An 18,192-nucleotide genomic window follows, 5' to 3' on the forward strand; every position below is an offset into this window, starting at 1 on the left:
TTAAACCAGTGAGGGAGTGGGTGTAAACCCAAGAAGATAGTGAGAATAGAGGTATGTCTGAGGCTGGTACAGTTCAGAAGTCAAATAGTCAAGGCAGGCAAGGGCAAGGAACAGAATGAAGTCGGACTGAGCAGTTGCACTGCATTTACTTCAATAGAAGATGCCTGACAGGGAAAGCAGATGAGCTCAGGGTGTGGTTTTGAACATGGCACTGGGATATTATAGCAATTACAGAGGCATCACTCAGGGATGGATAGGACTGGCAGCTTAATGTTCCAGGGTATAGATGCTATAGGAAAAATAGAAAGGGGGAGAAGGAAGGAGGGGGAGTGGCATTTTTGATTCGGGACAGCATTATGTTTTTGCTTAGGGAAGATATTCCTGGGAGTACGCCAGTGAAGTTATTTAGGTGGAACTGGGAAATAAGAAAGGGATGATCACCTTATTGGGATTTTCTGCAAGGATTTCGTCCGGGTGCTCTGGTTTCCTCCCACAGTCCAAAGATGTACAGGTTGGGTGGATTATCCAGGTTGAATTACCCACCGTGTTCAGGGATGTGTAGGTTGGGTGGATTGTCCAGGCTGAATTGCCCACAGTGTTCAGGGATGTGTAGGTTGGCTGGCCCTGGGAAATGCAATGTTACAGGGGGAGGTTAGGAGGCTCTCCAGGTCAGTATCAATGTGATGGGCTGAATGACCTGCTTCCACACTGTTGGGAGTCTCTAATAATTCTACTAGTTTTAAAATAGATACAGAAAACAATACACCAGATCTAAATGTTAAGGTTCTGAATTGGACAAAGGCCAATTTTGATGGCACAAGGCAAGAACTTTCATCTAGCCCCTCAAGCCTGCTCTACCATTCAATAAGATCAGGGCTGAGCTTTTCATGGCCTCAGCTCCACATTCCTGCTCTCTCACCATAATCCTTAATTCTTTTCCTGTTCACAAATCTACATTTTGCCTTAAAGGCATTCAAGTTGAGAATGTCAAATGCTGCACTCGGCAGGGAATTCCACAGATTCACAACCCTTTAGCTGAAGAAGCTCCTCCTGAACTCTGTCCTAAATCTGCTCTCCCTTATTTTGAGGTAATGCTCTGTAGTTTGACCCACCTCCAGTGGAAATAGCCTCCCTGCTTCTGTCTTATCTACTCCCTTCATAATTTTATTGTTTCCTATCCAACCTCCCATTCTTCTAAATTACAATGATTATAGAACCAGTTTTCTCAATCTCTCCACATACACCAACCCTCAACTCCCAACTCAAACTAGTGACCCTCCTCTGTACTCCCTCCAGTGTTAGTACATCCTTCCTGAAGTAAGGAGACCAAACCTGTACACAGTACTCCAGGTGTGGCCTCCCCAACACCCTGTACAGCTGCAGCATAACCATCCCTCTAGCAATGAAGGACAATATTCCCTTCACTGCCATAATTACCTGCTGTACCTGCAAACCAACTTCCTGTGATTCATGCACAAGGACACCCAGCTCCCTCTGCACAGCAGCATGCTGCACGTTTTCACCATTTCATCATCAGTTAGCTGTTAGTCCAGCCAAAATGGATGACCTCACATATCCCAACATTGAACTCCATCTGCCAGATCCTTACCCACTCACTTAACCGATCTGTATCCCTGTGCAGACTGACAGTGGCCTCTGCAGACATTGCTCTACCTCATCTTTGTATCAAATATGAACTCTGACACCGTACACTTGGTCCTCAACTCCAAAACATTTGTGTAAATTGCAAACAGTTGTAGTGCCAACATTAATCCAAACACCCGTTTATTCCCATTCTTTATTTTTTGTTGGTTAACCGATCCAGTATCAATGATAATACATTACCCACAATGCCATGCATTTTTACCTTATTCAGCAGCCTTTTGTGTGGCAACTTGTTGAATACCTTCTGGAAATCCATGTACACCACATCCACCGAGTCCGCCTTGTCCAACGCACTCGTCGTATCCTCAAATAATTCCAGTAAATGCGTTAAACGTGACCTGCCTTTCATGAATCAATGCTGTGTCTGCTCAATGAGACAATTTCTACCCAGATATCTCACCACTACTTCCTTGAGAGATTCAAGCATTTTCCCCACTACAGAAGTTAAGCTAACGGGTCCTTTTTGAAAAATAGTGGCACCATATTTGCAGCTTCCAGTCTGTCAAAACCATCCCAGAATCCAACAAATGGTAGTGAATTATCACGAGGTCTATTTGTTATCTCTTCCCCCCCCCCCCCCCCCCCCCCCCTCACCCACCTCTTTTAGTCCCTGCGATGCATTCCATCAGAGCCTGGATACCCATCTACCTTCAGGCTGTTATCTTTCCCAACATTACCTCTTTACTGAGAATGATTGTTTCTCTGTCCTCATCTGCCATTGCCTCCATAGGCCTGCGACAATGAGAGTACACAGACAGTATGTTCCTGTTAAGGCCAAGGCTGGTAGGTGTAAAGAATGCTGCCTGACGAAAGATATTGTGGGCCTGGTCAAGAAAATGAAGGAGGCATATGGCAGGTACAGAGAGCTATATTTGTGTGAATCCCTAGAGGAGTATAGGGGCAGTAGGAGTATACTCGAGGTAAACCAGGAGGGCAAAAAGGGGACATGAGATAGCTTCAGGAAATAGGTTTAAGGAGAATCCAGAGTGATTGTACAAATACACTAAGGACAAACGAGTAACCAGGCAGAGAATAGGTACCCACAAAAATCATCAAGGTTGTCTGTGGAACCGCAGGAGGTGAGAGCGATTCTGTATGAGCGGAGAGGTTTTACAAACAAAATGTGCACGTCGGAAAACACAAATTTGAACGTCCCAGTCTCGTGTTTTCAGTAAACGGGGAATTGCCTCAGTGTGGCAGCAGGCATGAGTGTGTGCCGCCATCTTTATTCGGGGCAAGAATTCTCTGGACACATGTGGAGCCACCAGCTTTGTAGGGGGCAAGGTGCAGCCAGGCGCATGTGCAGCCTTTCTCTGGTACAGAGTCATTGGGCAGGATTTACACAGAGCACATTCAAACTCTGAGAAATGGATGTCTATTTCTGGATTTGTTTCGTCATTCATTTAAATAATTTGGTATCGTAAATGAGTTTACAGGTCATACAAAATTGGAGGGGTGTGGATAATGAAGAAGGTTACCTCAGATTACAATAAGATATTGATCAGATGGGGTTTAATTTAGGTAAATGTGATGTGCTGCATTTTGGAAAAGCAAATCAGGGCAGGACTTGTACACTGAATGGCAAGGCCCTGAAGACGTTTGCGCAACAAAGAGAGCTTGGACGGCAGGTTCATAGTCCTTGCAAGTCAAGTTGCAGGCAGATAGGATGATGAAGGTGTTCAGTATGTTTTCCTTTATTGGTTTGAGCATTGAGTATCGGATGTGGGAGGTCATGTTACTGTACAGGACATTCGTTAGGCCACTTTTGGAATAGTGTGTGCAGTTCTGGCCTGCCTCCTATCAGAAGGGTGCTGTGAAACATGAAAGGTTTCAAAAAAGACTTACAAGGATGTTGTTAGGGTTGGAGGATTTGAGTTGTAGGGTGAGCCATAAAAGTCAAAGATGCTCCGGTGTTAGAATCATGAAAGTGTTGGCCCCTTAACAGCGCATCAATGAATATTCATGGGCTATGCATATATCTACATGAACACAGGCCACTCACAATATGAACACCTATCTCCCTCTCTGTGCCTACATTCCTTGTCTATGTGCCCTTTCCTGCTTCCCTTGTAACATTGTGGGTCTGATTACCCTCCCTGTCCTGCAGCTATTCCCCTGTGTTTGCCTCAGCTCTCATGGCCCAATTCAGAGTGTGGTTAGAATTATCTCCCACTGGGAGTCCCATGTTTATAATTACAGTTAAATAGGGTCCCATGTCATCTTTTAAATGCATCAAACCGATTTCATCATCACATGTTGTGGTTTGGTAATCCCCCGTGGTCCGTACATACATCAGGCTTCCTCTCTGTATGATCCTCGATATTACCCTTGATTCCCTGAGACACCAAGGTTATTTCAGCCCATTCAGCCTGTCCCCTCCCCAGTGTGTCCCTGTAATATCTGTAAATTCCTGGAGCCACTGATCGGCTGTGCATTGGGGGAACCAACTCTCACCCTCACCCTCTCATTGCAGGGACAGATTCTGCTGTACACGTCAGGGCATCTTGGCTCGAGGGAGGGTCCGTACATCATCTTTGGTGAGACTGTGTACCTCTACTAATTCATCCATATTGTCCCAATAAGGCCCATTATTACCATTTCTCTATCAGGCTGGGTGTTCATTCACCAACATCTGTTATTCAGCGGGTAAACGGTTCAGGTTTCGTTTCTGTCAGTTCCCCTTGTTGCTCCCTACTGTCTGTCCAAGTTTGAGCTTTGATGCCCAGTGGAGCCATAGACAGGGCCTTCTGGGCCTTACAGGGTGGTGGGTGATCCCACCCATTGCCGTCCCTCTGTCCATTCGTGTGCACTTTGTCATCATCCTCACTGCCTTCTGAGGAGAGCGGGGCACTAGGTACCTCCCCCCACTGTTACTACCACCTGGCCCTTGGCTTTAAGGCCTCACGTCTGAGAGCCACCACCTTCACTTGTTCCTGTTTCCCATAATAATTCAACACATCCTGTCATTCCTGGAATAAAACAGAGCAAAATGTGAATTTGGTTTTACTTGAAATAATTTGACATTCACTTTGACATATCTATAGAGGTGAGAATTGTACTGTGATTATTTAAGTGAATTTAACGTGATCATACAATGAAAATAACTCTGATAATCAACGACAATGAATGAACTGAATAATATGTGATTATTTGTACCACTTCTTGCATTGAAAATTCAATTTTATTTTAATGCTTGTCACCCATATCACCGTGGGCATTGTTATTAGGGAATAAAGTAATGGAAGGATATCAGAGAAAATAAATAGACTTTAATTTTAGCTTCACTGCAATAATGAACCAAAACAATATTTGGAAATATGGTTAAACTACATAACAAAGTTTCCAGTGTCATTATTGACATGAAAACTATTTTAGTTTGCAAGTTGCTTTGCTCTAAAAATAATTGGAAATGAATTGTGATTATGAATTGACCATTTAAAATATATTTTGAAGAGAATAGTCAGATATATAGTTTTGGAGGCAACTTAGGAAAGGAAATAAATATGTATACATTGGTATTAATAGTTTTAAAATGTTTGGAAGTTGACTAGAATTATTTGATTGAGAGAGGCTGCATGATTATAAAGACTAACTCACCTTTTTCATCGCATTGTTGGTTTCACTAGAATCTGTTGTGGTCTAAGCTCTTGTTGTGTGCAATGGACTGTCACTAACAGCTTAATTAACCGTCGAGTCCCTGATCAGGTTTCCTTTGTCTGTAAGTCAGTCTGTAAGTGAGCAACACACCTCCTTTTCTGAGGGGAAACAGAGATTCTTTTCAAAGGAAATAAGTGGCAGTTCTCACTGAGAATGGTTACTACCACACACCATAAACAGGGAAGGGTTTTTCTGAAGAATTTCATTGTCTATCTATAAATCTAATGGTATCTGTGTTTGTCAGTTTATGGAGGATTCCGCCCCTTTGTTCTGAGCTGTTTTTATACAAGCAGTTGGTTCATTCTGTCTTTGCCAAGAATGTTGTTTACTTTCCCCTTTTACTGTGATTCTGCAGGTTAGAATATTCTGAGAGTCAGTAATATTCAATAACTGAACGTTGAATGATTTTGACTCTAACAGAGCAGTGGCATCTCTCCCTACCTTCCCACTCTCTGTGGGTTAATTTTAAGCCTGGCCTGCCTGTTTAATATCTGAGGTCATGAGGTGTTGGAAAGATCAATGTGACTAACTCCATCAGCCATATATCGGTGGGATATAGTGGAATATTGTGGGATCCCTGAGGTAACTGGATCCAGGAGTACTGTTTTCCTCAGCCAGTAAATGCCAGCCTATTCTGGGATTCCAGGTCCACAGGTATGGACCAGAACCCATTCACAACATCAAGGACTTAGACTATATCCTGTTGCGATTTCAATCCATTAAATACAGTGGTGTGGTTCGCTAATGTAGGATACTCTTTAGTGGCGGATTCACTGAGGGACGTATACTCAATAGTGAGGTGGGATGAGCTGTCCGGCTTCTGTGAGTTAGTCTGGGATACTGCTGGTCTGACTATTCACTGCTTTTGTCAATCTGATACTGTCACAATTACTGCCACCTCAGCTTTAATGGGATCCGGTTTGTGTGGGGAGTGAGAGGGCCCTTGATCTTTACAGGATCTACAAATAATAAACCACATTCCTGTTTGAGTTACCCAAACTGCTGCTTGGGTCCTAGCTCTAACTCCCCAGATTCCCTGACTGTTCCAGTCTCCCTGCAAGGTAACTACTCTGGAGATGTCGACTCTCCTTTGCTTCCTGTCCCAGGCCTGTTCAGGTTGTTCCCATATTATAGTTTGTGTCTCTACATCAATAGTTGGTCCTAACTGTTCGAAATGGACAACTCCCAGAGTGGTCCCTTCCTCAGTTTCCCACAGCCCACATCTGAATATATTTTGCCATATGCATGATCTGCGTCGGGAGAAGTTTATTTCATCCAGCTTCCTTGATTCCTTCTTCGACTGCTCTCATTTTAGTAATTGAGGTGGTAAGGGACAAATCCATATCAGTCATTGATATAGATGCTCCTGTATTAATATTTGTTCTGCTGGTTCGCAAACACAGCATCAAAGAATATTCATGTGCCTACGTGAACACATGCACACACACAATGTGAACATCTATCTCCCTCTCTCTGCCTACATTCCTTGGCTATGTGCCCTTTCCTTCTTCACTTGTAACATTGCCAGTCTGGTTACCCTCCCTGTACTGCAGCTATTCCCCTGTGTTTCTGAGTTTGCCTCAGCTCTCATGGTCCAATTCAGAAAGTGGTTAGAATGATCTTCCACTGGGAGTCCCATGTTTATAATCACAGTTAAATAGGGTCCCAGTTTAAAAACAAAAAAAATGATATCATCATCACAGATTGGGGTTTGGTAATCCCCCGTGGTCCTTACACACCTCAGGCTTCCTCTCTGTATGATCCTCGATATTACCCTTGGTTCCCTGAGACACCAAGGTTATTTTAGCCCATTCAGCCTGTCCCCTCCCCAGTGTGTCCCTGTAATATCTGTAAATTCCTGGAGACACTGATCGGCTGTGCACTGGGGGGGACCAGCTCACACCCTCACCCTCTCATTGCAGGGACAGGTTCTGATGTACACGTCAGGGTATCTTGGCCTGAGAGATTTTGGCCTGACACCATCATCGGTGAGACTGTACCTCAACTAATTCATCCATATTGTCCCAATAAGGCCCATTATTACCATTTCTCTATCAGGCTGGGTGTTAACTCACCAACATCTGTCATTCAGCGGGTGAACTGTTCATGTTTGGTTTCTGACAGTTCCCTTTGTTGCTCCCTACTGTCTGTCCACGTTGAGCTTTGATGCCCAGTGGTGCCATGGACATAGCCTTCTGGGCCTTACAGGGTGGTGGGTGATCCCACCCATTGCCGTCCCTCTGTCCATTCGTGTGCACTTTGTCATCATCCTCTCTGCCTTCTGAGGAGAGCGGGGCACTAGGTACCTCCCCCCACTGTTACTACCACCTGGCCCTTTGGCTTTAAGGCCTCACGTCTGAGAGCCACCACCTTCACTTGTTCCTGTTTCCCATAATAATTCAACACATCCTGTTATTCCTGGAATAAAACAGAGCAAAACGTGAATTTATTTTTACTTGAAATAAGAATAATTTGGCATTCATTCGACATATCTATAAAGGTGAGAATTGTACTGTGATTATTTAAGTAAATTTAACTTGATCATACAGTGAAAATAACTGATAATCAACGACAATGAATGAACTAAATAATATGTGATTATTTGTACAAGTTCTTGCAATGAAAATTCAATTTTATTTAATGTTTGTCACCCATTGCACCATGGGCATTGTTATTAGGGAATAAAGTAATGAAAGGATATCAGAGAAAATAAATACAGTTTAATTTTAGCTTCACTGCAATAATGAACCAAAACAATATTTGGAAATATGGTTAAACTACAGATCAAATTTTCTAGTGTCATTATTGACGTGAAAACAATTTTAGTTTGCAATTTGTTCTGCTCTAAGAATAATTGGAAATGAATTGTGATTATGAATTGACCATTTAAAATATATTTTGAAGAGAATTATCAGATATATTTTTGGAGGAAATTAGGAAAGTAAATAAATATGTACACATTGTATTAATAGTTTTAAAATGTTTGGAAGTTGACTGGGATTATTTGATTGAGAGAGACTGCATGATTATAAAGACTAATTCACCTTTTTCATCACATTGTTGGTTTCATTAGAATCTGTTGTGGTCTAAGCTCTTGTTGTGTGCAATGGACTGTCACTAACAGCTTAATTAACCGTCGAGTCCCTGATCAGGTTTCCTTTGTCTGTAAGTCAGTCTGTAAGTGAGCAACACACCTGCTTTTCTGAGGGGAAACAGAGACTCTTTTCAAAGGAAATAAGTGGCAGTTCTCACTGAGAATGGTTACTACCACACACCATAAACAGGGAAGTGTTTTTCGAAAGAATTCCAATCACTATCTATAAATCTAATGGTATCTGTGTTTGTCAGTTTGTAGAGGATTCCGCCCCTTTGTTCTGAGCTGTTTTTATACAAGCAGTTGGTTCATTCTGTCTTTGCCAAGAATGTTGTTTACTTTCCCCTTTTACTGTGATTTTGCAGGTTAGAATATTCTGAGAGTCAGTAATATTCAATAACTGAACATTGAATGATTTAGACTCTAACAGAGCAGTGGCCTTGTTTTCAGCTCATTATTCACTTTCCATTTCCTGGTTGTGTTGAATGTTACAGAAACAGGCTCTGAGCAATGTTTCCATTCCCTTGTGTTGGAGTCACTGACAGCCATCTGGTCAGTCAGTTTCAGGCTGATGGATCAGTTTCTCTGTCCTATTAGATGGTGGTCACTTGCTCAGTTTCCGATGGCTCACCTCAGTGTCAGTCCATCAGCTGCTGAAACCCTCCATCCAGCATTTGTTCCCTCTCACCGTGACTACTCCAATACAGTCCCAGCTTGTCTCCCACATTCTACCTCCACATACTCATGATCACCTCAGATTCTACTGTCTGTGTCCTTGTAGCAAGTTGTGTAAAACACCTACTTCAGTTTTAACCTGATCTATATTATGTTTAGAAAGATCATTTCAAAATTTGGTTCACTGCTTCGTCAGGACCTTCCTGAAGCAGGGCTCATGCCCGAAACGTCGATTCTCCTGCTCCTTTGATGCTGCCTGACCTGCTGCGCTTTTCTAGCAACACATTTTCAGTTGTAATTGTATTAACCAGTTTATTACAAGTTACTGACAAAATATTTTAAGAGGAGCTGCTACTGGTGTTGGAAATGCTGCTGGATGGTATAATAGAGGGCTGGAGGAGAAAGTGAGGACTGCAGATGCTGGAGATCAGAGCTGAAAATGTGTTGCTGGAAAAGCGCAGCAGGTCAGGCAGCATCCAAGGAACAGGAGAATCGACGTTTCGGGCATGAGCCCTTCTTCAGGAATGAGGAACGTGTGTCCAGCAGGCTAAGATAAAAGGTAGGGAGGAGGAACTTGGGGGAGGGGCATTGGGAATGCGATAGGTGGAGGGAGGTCAAGGTGAGGGTGATAGGATTCGAATGGAGTGGGGGCGGAGAGGTCAGGAAGAAGATTGTAGGTTAGGAAGGTGGTGCTGAGTTCGAGGGATTTGATTGAGACAAGGTAGGTGGAGGAGAAATGAGGAAACTGGAGAAATCTGAGTTCATCCCTTGTGGTTGGAGGGTTGAGGTGAATACAGTACTCGGTTTTGATGAGAAAGTTGAGCAATGTAAGATTCTTTTATCTTTGTTAATAAGAAGAGGCAGAGATTGCAGGTAGGACATCCACAAGCATCCACCCTCACCACCACTGATGCTCAGTAGCAGCAGTGCCAATCAAGCGGGCTGCTTTATTCCGGATGGTATCAAGTTTCTTAAGTGTTGTTAGGGCTGCACTCATCCAGGCAAGTGGGGAGTATTCCATCACACTCCTGACTTGTGCTTGGTAGCGTTTGGACAGGATTTCAGGAGCCAGGAGTTGAATTACTCTTGTAGCCACTGTGTTTATGTGGTGAGACCAGTTCAGTTCCTGATCAATGATAATCCACAGGATAATGTTGATAGTGGATGTTCAGTCATGGTAACACCATCGAATGTCAAGGGATGGTGGTTAGGTTATGTCTTATACGTGATAACCTGCATTTATGTGGCATGTATGTTACTTGCCTCCTGTAAGCCCAAGCCTGGATACTGTCCAGGTCTTGTTGTACTTGGACTTGGACTGCTTCAGTACCTGAGGAGTTATATTTTATTAACATTAAATACTCATAAGATTATGCGAATTCCTTTTTCTATCCAATATCACGGACTGTATCTTGTGGTCACTCTCATATTCATTTTCATTATCTTTTTATTTACTTCCTAATTCAGACACAAATGTTTGAACATCGATCACAATAAAATTTCATAAATTAAGAACACATGTTTCTACAAGTAAACTCATTGAATGAAATGCATTACTTCTGTATTGTCTGCATTTTGACAAAAATATAAATTCTTTTCAATAACTATTGAATGGCTCATTTATTGTCCTCAATCCATCAATCTAGGTATTATAATTCAGTCTTCAGTTTACCGATCTTAGTGTATGTCTAATCAACATCAGAGCAAAGTGTTTTTAAAATATTGAGTCAATTTATTTGTTCAGAATACAACTTTTATTATGAATTCATTATCCTTATAATACTTGCAGAATAATTTGTTTGTCTTCCTAACGTGTATCGTCAGATCCATATATTATTTTAATCCATATTTTAATTTAATCCATTGCAACAATGCTATTGTTTTCAGGTCAACTATCCCACAATGGAACCAATCATTTTGCATCCAACACGCTTTGTAAACTGACTTTTGCTCATTTGAATAATCACAGTAATTTCAGCCTTATGAATTCAGAGAACTGTAACTACTTTTCACTGCAAAAATTCCTGTTCATGTCTGCGCATTGCACAGTCATGTAGTGAAATTGAATCTCTCCTTCTTCTAAGTGTACTGATAGATTTTCGAAAATCTGAGTGTTGCTAATATCTAATTATTGTTCAGTTCAGTAGGGGGTATAAATGTGTAATAATGGCTCAGTACATGAAGTAATGTGAAGATATTGCAATGTACAAACTCACAATGATTGTGAATATCAATTTTTATGTTAACCATGGAAACACAGTTGAATTGATTTAATTTTATTTCACTTCAATGCTCACAATCATTGTATTTCTTATCACAATAAGAGCGAACTATTTCATGTGACAAAATTATTTAAAATGCATTTCACTTTTTTATGGACACTAAATAGAATTAACATCCGTTTGTTCTTTCCTTTACCAATCACAGTGAAGTTTGAGTTGTCGAATGCTAGACTGATACAGCATGGAAACAGGACATTCAGCCTAACTTGGCATTCCGGCCAGGTTTCCTAAACTAAACTAGTCCCATTTCCCTGTGTTTGTCCCATACCCCTTTGGACGTTTTCTATACAATAAACAGTCCAAAAGTCTTTTAGATGTTGTATTTGTGCCAGCCTCTGCCCTTCCTCTCACAGCTCATCCTAAAATGTGAAACACACTGTGTGGAAACGTTGCCCCTCAGACCCCTTTTAATTCTTTCCCCCTCACCTTAAATCGTAGAATCTTTAAGACTGCAAAGTTACTAAAAGTTGAGAGGTATTTAGAAGCAGCGTAATAACATTCATACTTTAATCAGTGATGTGAAGCAAATAAATTCAAGATGTTGTGATCATTATAATGAACAACAGTTACAAGTTGAGACAATGTTGGTTGAAAAGCAGTTCAATCGACACTTAGATATTTTCTCATCAACTCTGAGGTGATTTGACACACCTCTGTTGAAGGTGGGAATTGAACCCATGCCACCTGGTCTACTAGTACAGACATTACCGGAGTCCTCCATAATATTCCCTTGCAGGAAGGGCAGGACTATAATCACATACTTACTGTGTTTATTCACAGGGAAAACTACTGAGATATTTATTGTTATAATTGGACTAGGCTTGTATTAGACAGTTCCAGAGTGTAATGGATCGATAAAAAGAATTAGTTATTTCTAATAATGAAGGAACGAAGCAACAATGATCTTAAATAAACATAGATCTCATGATAATCAAGTAAGTCAATATGTTTGAAGCAGTTATTCATCTGCATAAATAAAAATTAACACGCTTTGTAATGCACATGAAATGGAAATAAAGCATTAGTCTTTCAATGTGACTATTCAGCGAAAGATAACTTTCCTCATTTTCAAAAAATTGTGATTGCTAAGAATTCAAGAATTATTGTTATAGCATAGAGCAAACATTTGTTAATTCTGGTTTATTTAAACAAGAAACTCGGAAAATTTAAATCATGTTTAACATGAAAAATATTTAGCTCTTATTGTCATAATCAGATATATAGAAATGTTAGAATTGAAGTGAAATATAATCAATACAAGAATGTAAACAAAACTGTGGATGCTGGAAATCACAAGCAAAATCAGTAATTGCTGGAAAATAACTCAGCAGGTCTGGCAGCATCTGTGGGGAGAAATCAGTGTGAAAACTTTTGGGCCAGTGACCTTTCTTCAGTCTGCATTTTTGCTCACAACCAATTCAATCCATCTAAGCGTAAACACTTAAAATTATTTTTGCTAAGATTAAGAGATTGCAGAGTGCAATATTGTTTACGTCAGTTGATGTATTGAGCCATAGCTCCACATCGACAGCTGGAGATATTGGATTTCAACAATGTTTGCCGGTTAGATATTGACCATAATTAGTTTTAAAATGGCTGATAACAAATTTAATAATGATAAGAAAACTCTTTTTGCAATGTAATTGTGCAATATGTTGGAAAAAAATGAAATATTTATATGAAAAATAGTTAGCCATCTCTTAATTGATAAGACTGTTTAATGATCCTTCCATTAATATGAGAACTCAAATGAAAGAGAATGAGATAGTTAGATGTTGGATGAGAAAACTTTGGTTGATTGCAGGTGAGTTGACCTGAAAAGAATGTTAATATTTCATTATGATACTGGCACTAAGAAATAATGGATTCAACTAAAATGTGAATCTCCTGATGGTGTGAGAATTGAAATAACAATTAAACAATAATTAACGTTAGAACTCAACACTTAAAATGATTCAATATTAACAAAGCAGTTTGTACTGGATATTCATTAAGATCAGTAAACTGAGAATTAAAACATTGGGTTAATTTAAAAACAAAAATCACACCTTAGAAGATTATTCATCAGAATTGTTCTGTCATTGAAAAAAAACCTCATTTCGTCAAGAATTCTGCATTTCCCTCATTACCTGTCTTTTTTCCACAGGTACCTGTACTGGAACCCTTCTGTTTGTGATACAATTATATAGAAGTGAAATGGATTATAATCGAATTGGGGGAGTTAATAAGTTCAGTGCAGTTGGGGACAATGTAGAGGGTTGTCATATAATGCAGCAGGAAAAAGATAAATTGCAGATATGGGCAGAGTAATTAAAGGTGAAGTTTAATCCATACAAGTGTGAGGTGTTTCACTTTGGAAGCTCAAATGTTAAGGAAAAGTAGATAGTTAATAGCAGGACCCTAACAGCTTTATTATTGAAAGGGATCTTGGTGTTCAAGACCATGGCTCCCTGAAAGTGGTTAGGAAGGCAAATGGTATGCTTGCCTGTATTGGTCAGAGAACTGGTTACAAGTGTCAGGAAGCCATGTTGTAACTTTATAAGACTGGTTAAGGCATACTTGAAGTATTTTATTCACTTTTGTTCTCCACATTACAGGACAGGTATGGAGGATTTGGAGAGGGTACAGAGGGCTTTTACCAGGATGCTGCCTGGATTCAGAGAGGCGAGAAAAAACTCAGATTGCTTTTTTGTGGAGTGGCGGAGACTGGGGGAAGACTTGATGGAAGTCTCTACAATCATGAGATACGTAGATAGGGTTGACGGTCAGAAAGTTTTTCCCATAGTTGAAGCATCAAAAACTATGTGACATGCATTTAAGGTTAGGGGGAAAGTTCAAGGGGCATGTAACGGGCAATTTGTTTTTACACAGGGAGTGGTAGGTGTCTGGAATGAACTTCCATGGTTGGTGGTGGAAGCAGATACATTAAGGCTCTTTAATGTTCATTTCGATAATTTGGAAGGATATGGACCAAGAGTTGGCAGAAGGGATGAGTTTCTTTTGCATTATGTTCAGCACAACGTTATGGGCCAAATAACCAATTCCTGTGCTGCACGGATCTGTGAGAGAAAACGAACGTCTAACTCATATGACATTTAATCTAATCCATATTTAGCCACTGGTGTCAGAAATAGGAAGGAAATAAGTAGAGAACGAACTTTACTACAATCTAAAAATATAGTCAACTAAATTTACGGAGGTAAGTTTTTGATATTTGTTCTGAATTATCAGATTAATAACTTTGATGGAGATGTGTCGAAATTGTTTGCAGTTACTGATGTTCTGACCCAAACTTCCCCTTGTTAAACTGAAGATTGGACCAGAAGCCTTTTAGAAAACTTGAAAATATTTAGTAAGGTGATATGCACATCATAATTTAATCCATTATTTCTTACTGCCAATACTACAATAACAAAATCTTTCAGCTCTGCACCAAAAAGCAGTGATTTCCATCCAATGCTCTTTATAAGTAACTGAATGCTACTCGTTTCAACAATCAAAGTATACATAGCCTCATTGATTAAGAGATGTCTAAGGCATTTCACTAAGAATTACTGTTTATATCGACACATTGCTCTTTCAAACAGCAATGTGAGATTTCTCATTAATATTCAGTTCACTGACAGCATATTAATAATTTAGTTATTGCTAATATCTAATAATTGATCATTCCAGTAAGGGGTATAAAAGTGGAATTATGGCTCAGTACATGGAAAGATATTGTTGTGTCTACTCTCCCAATTGTTGTGAATATCGATATTTATTTTGATTTGAATTGATTTGATCATATTTTTCTTCAACATGAAGATTTATTGTATTTCTGATCACAGGAATAGTTAAATACTTTAAAGCTAAAAAAAATTCAAATTTGCGACTTTATTGTCAACAAGAAAAAAGAATTTACATGCGTATGTTCTTTTCTTTATCAGAGTAAATTTTGAATTGTTGGAAGTTATACATATGTGTAAGGAAGGGGAGCTGCCTGCAGCTGAATAGTCACATTGAATGTTTTTTTTGCGATTACATCCTGCTGCTAAGCATTCTAGCTATCGTTTCATTATAAGAAAAACGGCTTTAAACACATTCCGCAGTCATATTTTTCATGAATTTACAATAAGCGCATGATATGTGCATTTATCTTTCTTTCAATTGTCATGATTTTAATTTTTAAGTAAGTGCATTTCTGCTTAGTACCATCATTATTGGGAATTATTATTTCATTCTCAGTCCATTACACACAGAAACAGTCTAATTAATTCCCAGCCCAATTATCGGAATGAATATTGATTAGTTTTCATTTGATTATGATGTATTATAATCATCACAATTGATTATAATCCCACCCTTCCTTGTTAGGAACATAATGAAAGACACTTGTGGATCTCTAGTAGTGTCACTCTTATGAGACTAGGAGGTGTGGGTTCGGTTCCCTTCTCCAACAGAGATATGCCAGAGCAGCTTGGAATGGTGATTAGAATATATCTAAGCAGAGTTTGAATTGATTTTCAATCCAGTTTTGGATCTGCTTCTGTCTGTTGTTCATTCCAATAATCTCTTAATCTGCAATTTATTATTTTCAGGTCATTAATAACATTATGTATCATATTACGTTATATCCAAATTTTAGATTTGAGGACACTGCAGTTTTTAAAATTTTAAAGTATCTAAGTAATGAAATTCATTTTATTAAATCAAAATACATTCGGGTATTATTCATATGGTGGGCAACAGGATTTTACTTCTAGTCAGCTCAAGAATGTTCAAATATTGTTTATTCTGTGAACTTAATTCTGCAGAAGAGTTTCAATAAACATTTAACACATCATTATGGTGCAGTTCAACTCCTCACGTACACCAATCCTTATTCTCTAGTCCGAGCGGATGAAGAGATGAAGGTCGCCCGATGAAGAGGCATCACCTTGAAAGTTAGGGCTTCCCAATAAACCTGTTGGACTATAACATAGTGTCACGTGATTTTTAACTTTCCTCACCCCAGTCCAACTCCGGCATCTCTAAATCACTGTTTCACAAAGGAATTCTCATAATTTTAAAAAAGAAAATATGACTTTAATTACGAACTTTACGCGATTATGAATCCCTTCCTGTATAAGCAAAATATCTCAATGTCAATGAAATCAATGGCACACAACATGGCATGGGTTTAGAGAGTTTGAGGCCAAATACTGGGGAACCGGACTTGTTTATATTTGGCTATGTGCTGAGCATGGACGAGATACACCGAAGTATCTGTTTCCACGCGGTGTCCCCCAAAAACGTTGTGTTGCTTACACCTGCTTTAAAGGATTACTTTTTAGCGGAGCTTGCCGTCGCAGTCTGTGGCACAATCCTTTACTGTGTTCGATGCTCACGGGAAAGGTAGTATTGCGAAACACTGCAGAAAGGAACGACTTCCTTACTTTTGCTCCGACTGACCATACTCTGTGAAATTTTCCCAGATCCTCAGTTAAGGACTTTTGCAGCTGGAAGTTTCCTCAGAAACGCTGTTAACTCGTAAAGTATTGAGCGAATCGCAAAACAGAAAGCATTTAACACGGAACACAAACAAAGCTGGCATACCTAATGCATTTTCAGACACAGAGATGCATGAATGCTAAATGTGAGACAGTCCGAGGGCATGATTTATAAAGTAATCTCACAACTAACAACAGGACAATTCCAAACTACTCTTTCACACATACTGCAGCCTTAGGGAACCACCACTTCCCAGACAATACTGAAAAGAGAGAAAGAAAGAACCTAATAAGAATGGGCCATAAAAAGTGAATTTCACCAATCACAGTCTCGATTAGATTACCTTTCCCTTCCGATGTCTCCAGGACGGAAACGAAGGAAATGGGAGAAATTCAACAACATATCACATCGAAATTCGTTGGAACGATTTTCCCATTGGCCGAAAAACCAAATAACGACGAGTCGAGTCACCCCAGGACTTTGTTTCACAACAGCGATGAAATACCGGTCTCCATTCGGTTCCAGTACAAGCTCAACTTGCCTGGAACAGCACAGCTGCTTGCGATTTTCTGCGCGGGAGGCGAACACGATCATGACAGACAGAGACACTTTGAAATATTCGGCACTATCCCACACCACAGTTAATTCCCCGGGAAGCAAAGCCATTTTACTTTTGTTTTCAACATCAATACAGTGGGGACAGAAACAGCATTTTAACAAAAAAGCTGCAGCGTTGGAGTTGATCTGCAGAAATGGCAGTGGTGGGATTCGAACCCACGCCCCTTTCGAGATTGGAACCTGGATCCAGCGCCTTAGACCGCTCGGCCACACTACCAGCCGGCCGCGCGCACCATTTTCTTGCGTTTCCAACTGTGCTCTCCTGCATAACAACAGATGCCAAGTCACATGAAAATGGTTCCATGATCCCTCTCCGACTCGCACAGCTGCTGGGATGTGCCCGTCTACAATATCAATTTCGCAGCAGATAATGAGAGCCCATCAATCCAGACATAAATCAATGGTAAGCTGAGTCTATCTTCTCAGACTCCTTTCAGCTCCAAATGTATCTGTGAGAATATATGTTCGGTTATGATTTGGTCAAATAACCACGAGCTGCTTGACATTACTGCAATTTCGATTCTTGCTTTGCTAAATGATTTCACCCATTGCTTGAAACAGGGCAAGTTTCACGTTTACGCGGAACATGAAGCACACCGGACTACAGGGAAAATGCACAAAGCCGTGTTCCACATCATACCGTGCAGCGTAATTTCAGTCACTGTGTCTGTTTTGCAGAAAAAGAGTCCCAAACAATGTACTCCACCCTAAAACCGGAGGTCGCATTCC

At 40.2% G+C, this 18,192-nt stretch overlaps 1 non-coding gene across 1 annotated transcript; it reads right to left on the minus strand.

Moving 5' to 3' along the window:
- Positions 1-17,598: 17,598 nt before the first annotated feature.
- Positions 17,599-17,680, minus strand: trnal-cag (transfer RNA leucine (anticodon CAG)). The gene has a single exon. It is a non-coding gene; the product is annotated as a tRNA-Leu (tRNA).
- Between the last annotated feature and the right edge of the window lie 512 nt (positions 17,681-18,192).

Source organism: Chiloscyllium punctatum, chromosome 52 (assembly GCF_047496795.1).
Source record: "Chiloscyllium punctatum isolate Juve2018m chromosome 52, sChiPun1.3, whole genome shotgun sequence".
NCBI classification, from domain to species: domain Eukaryota; kingdom Metazoa; phylum Chordata; class Chondrichthyes; order Orectolobiformes; family Hemiscylliidae; genus Chiloscyllium; species Chiloscyllium punctatum.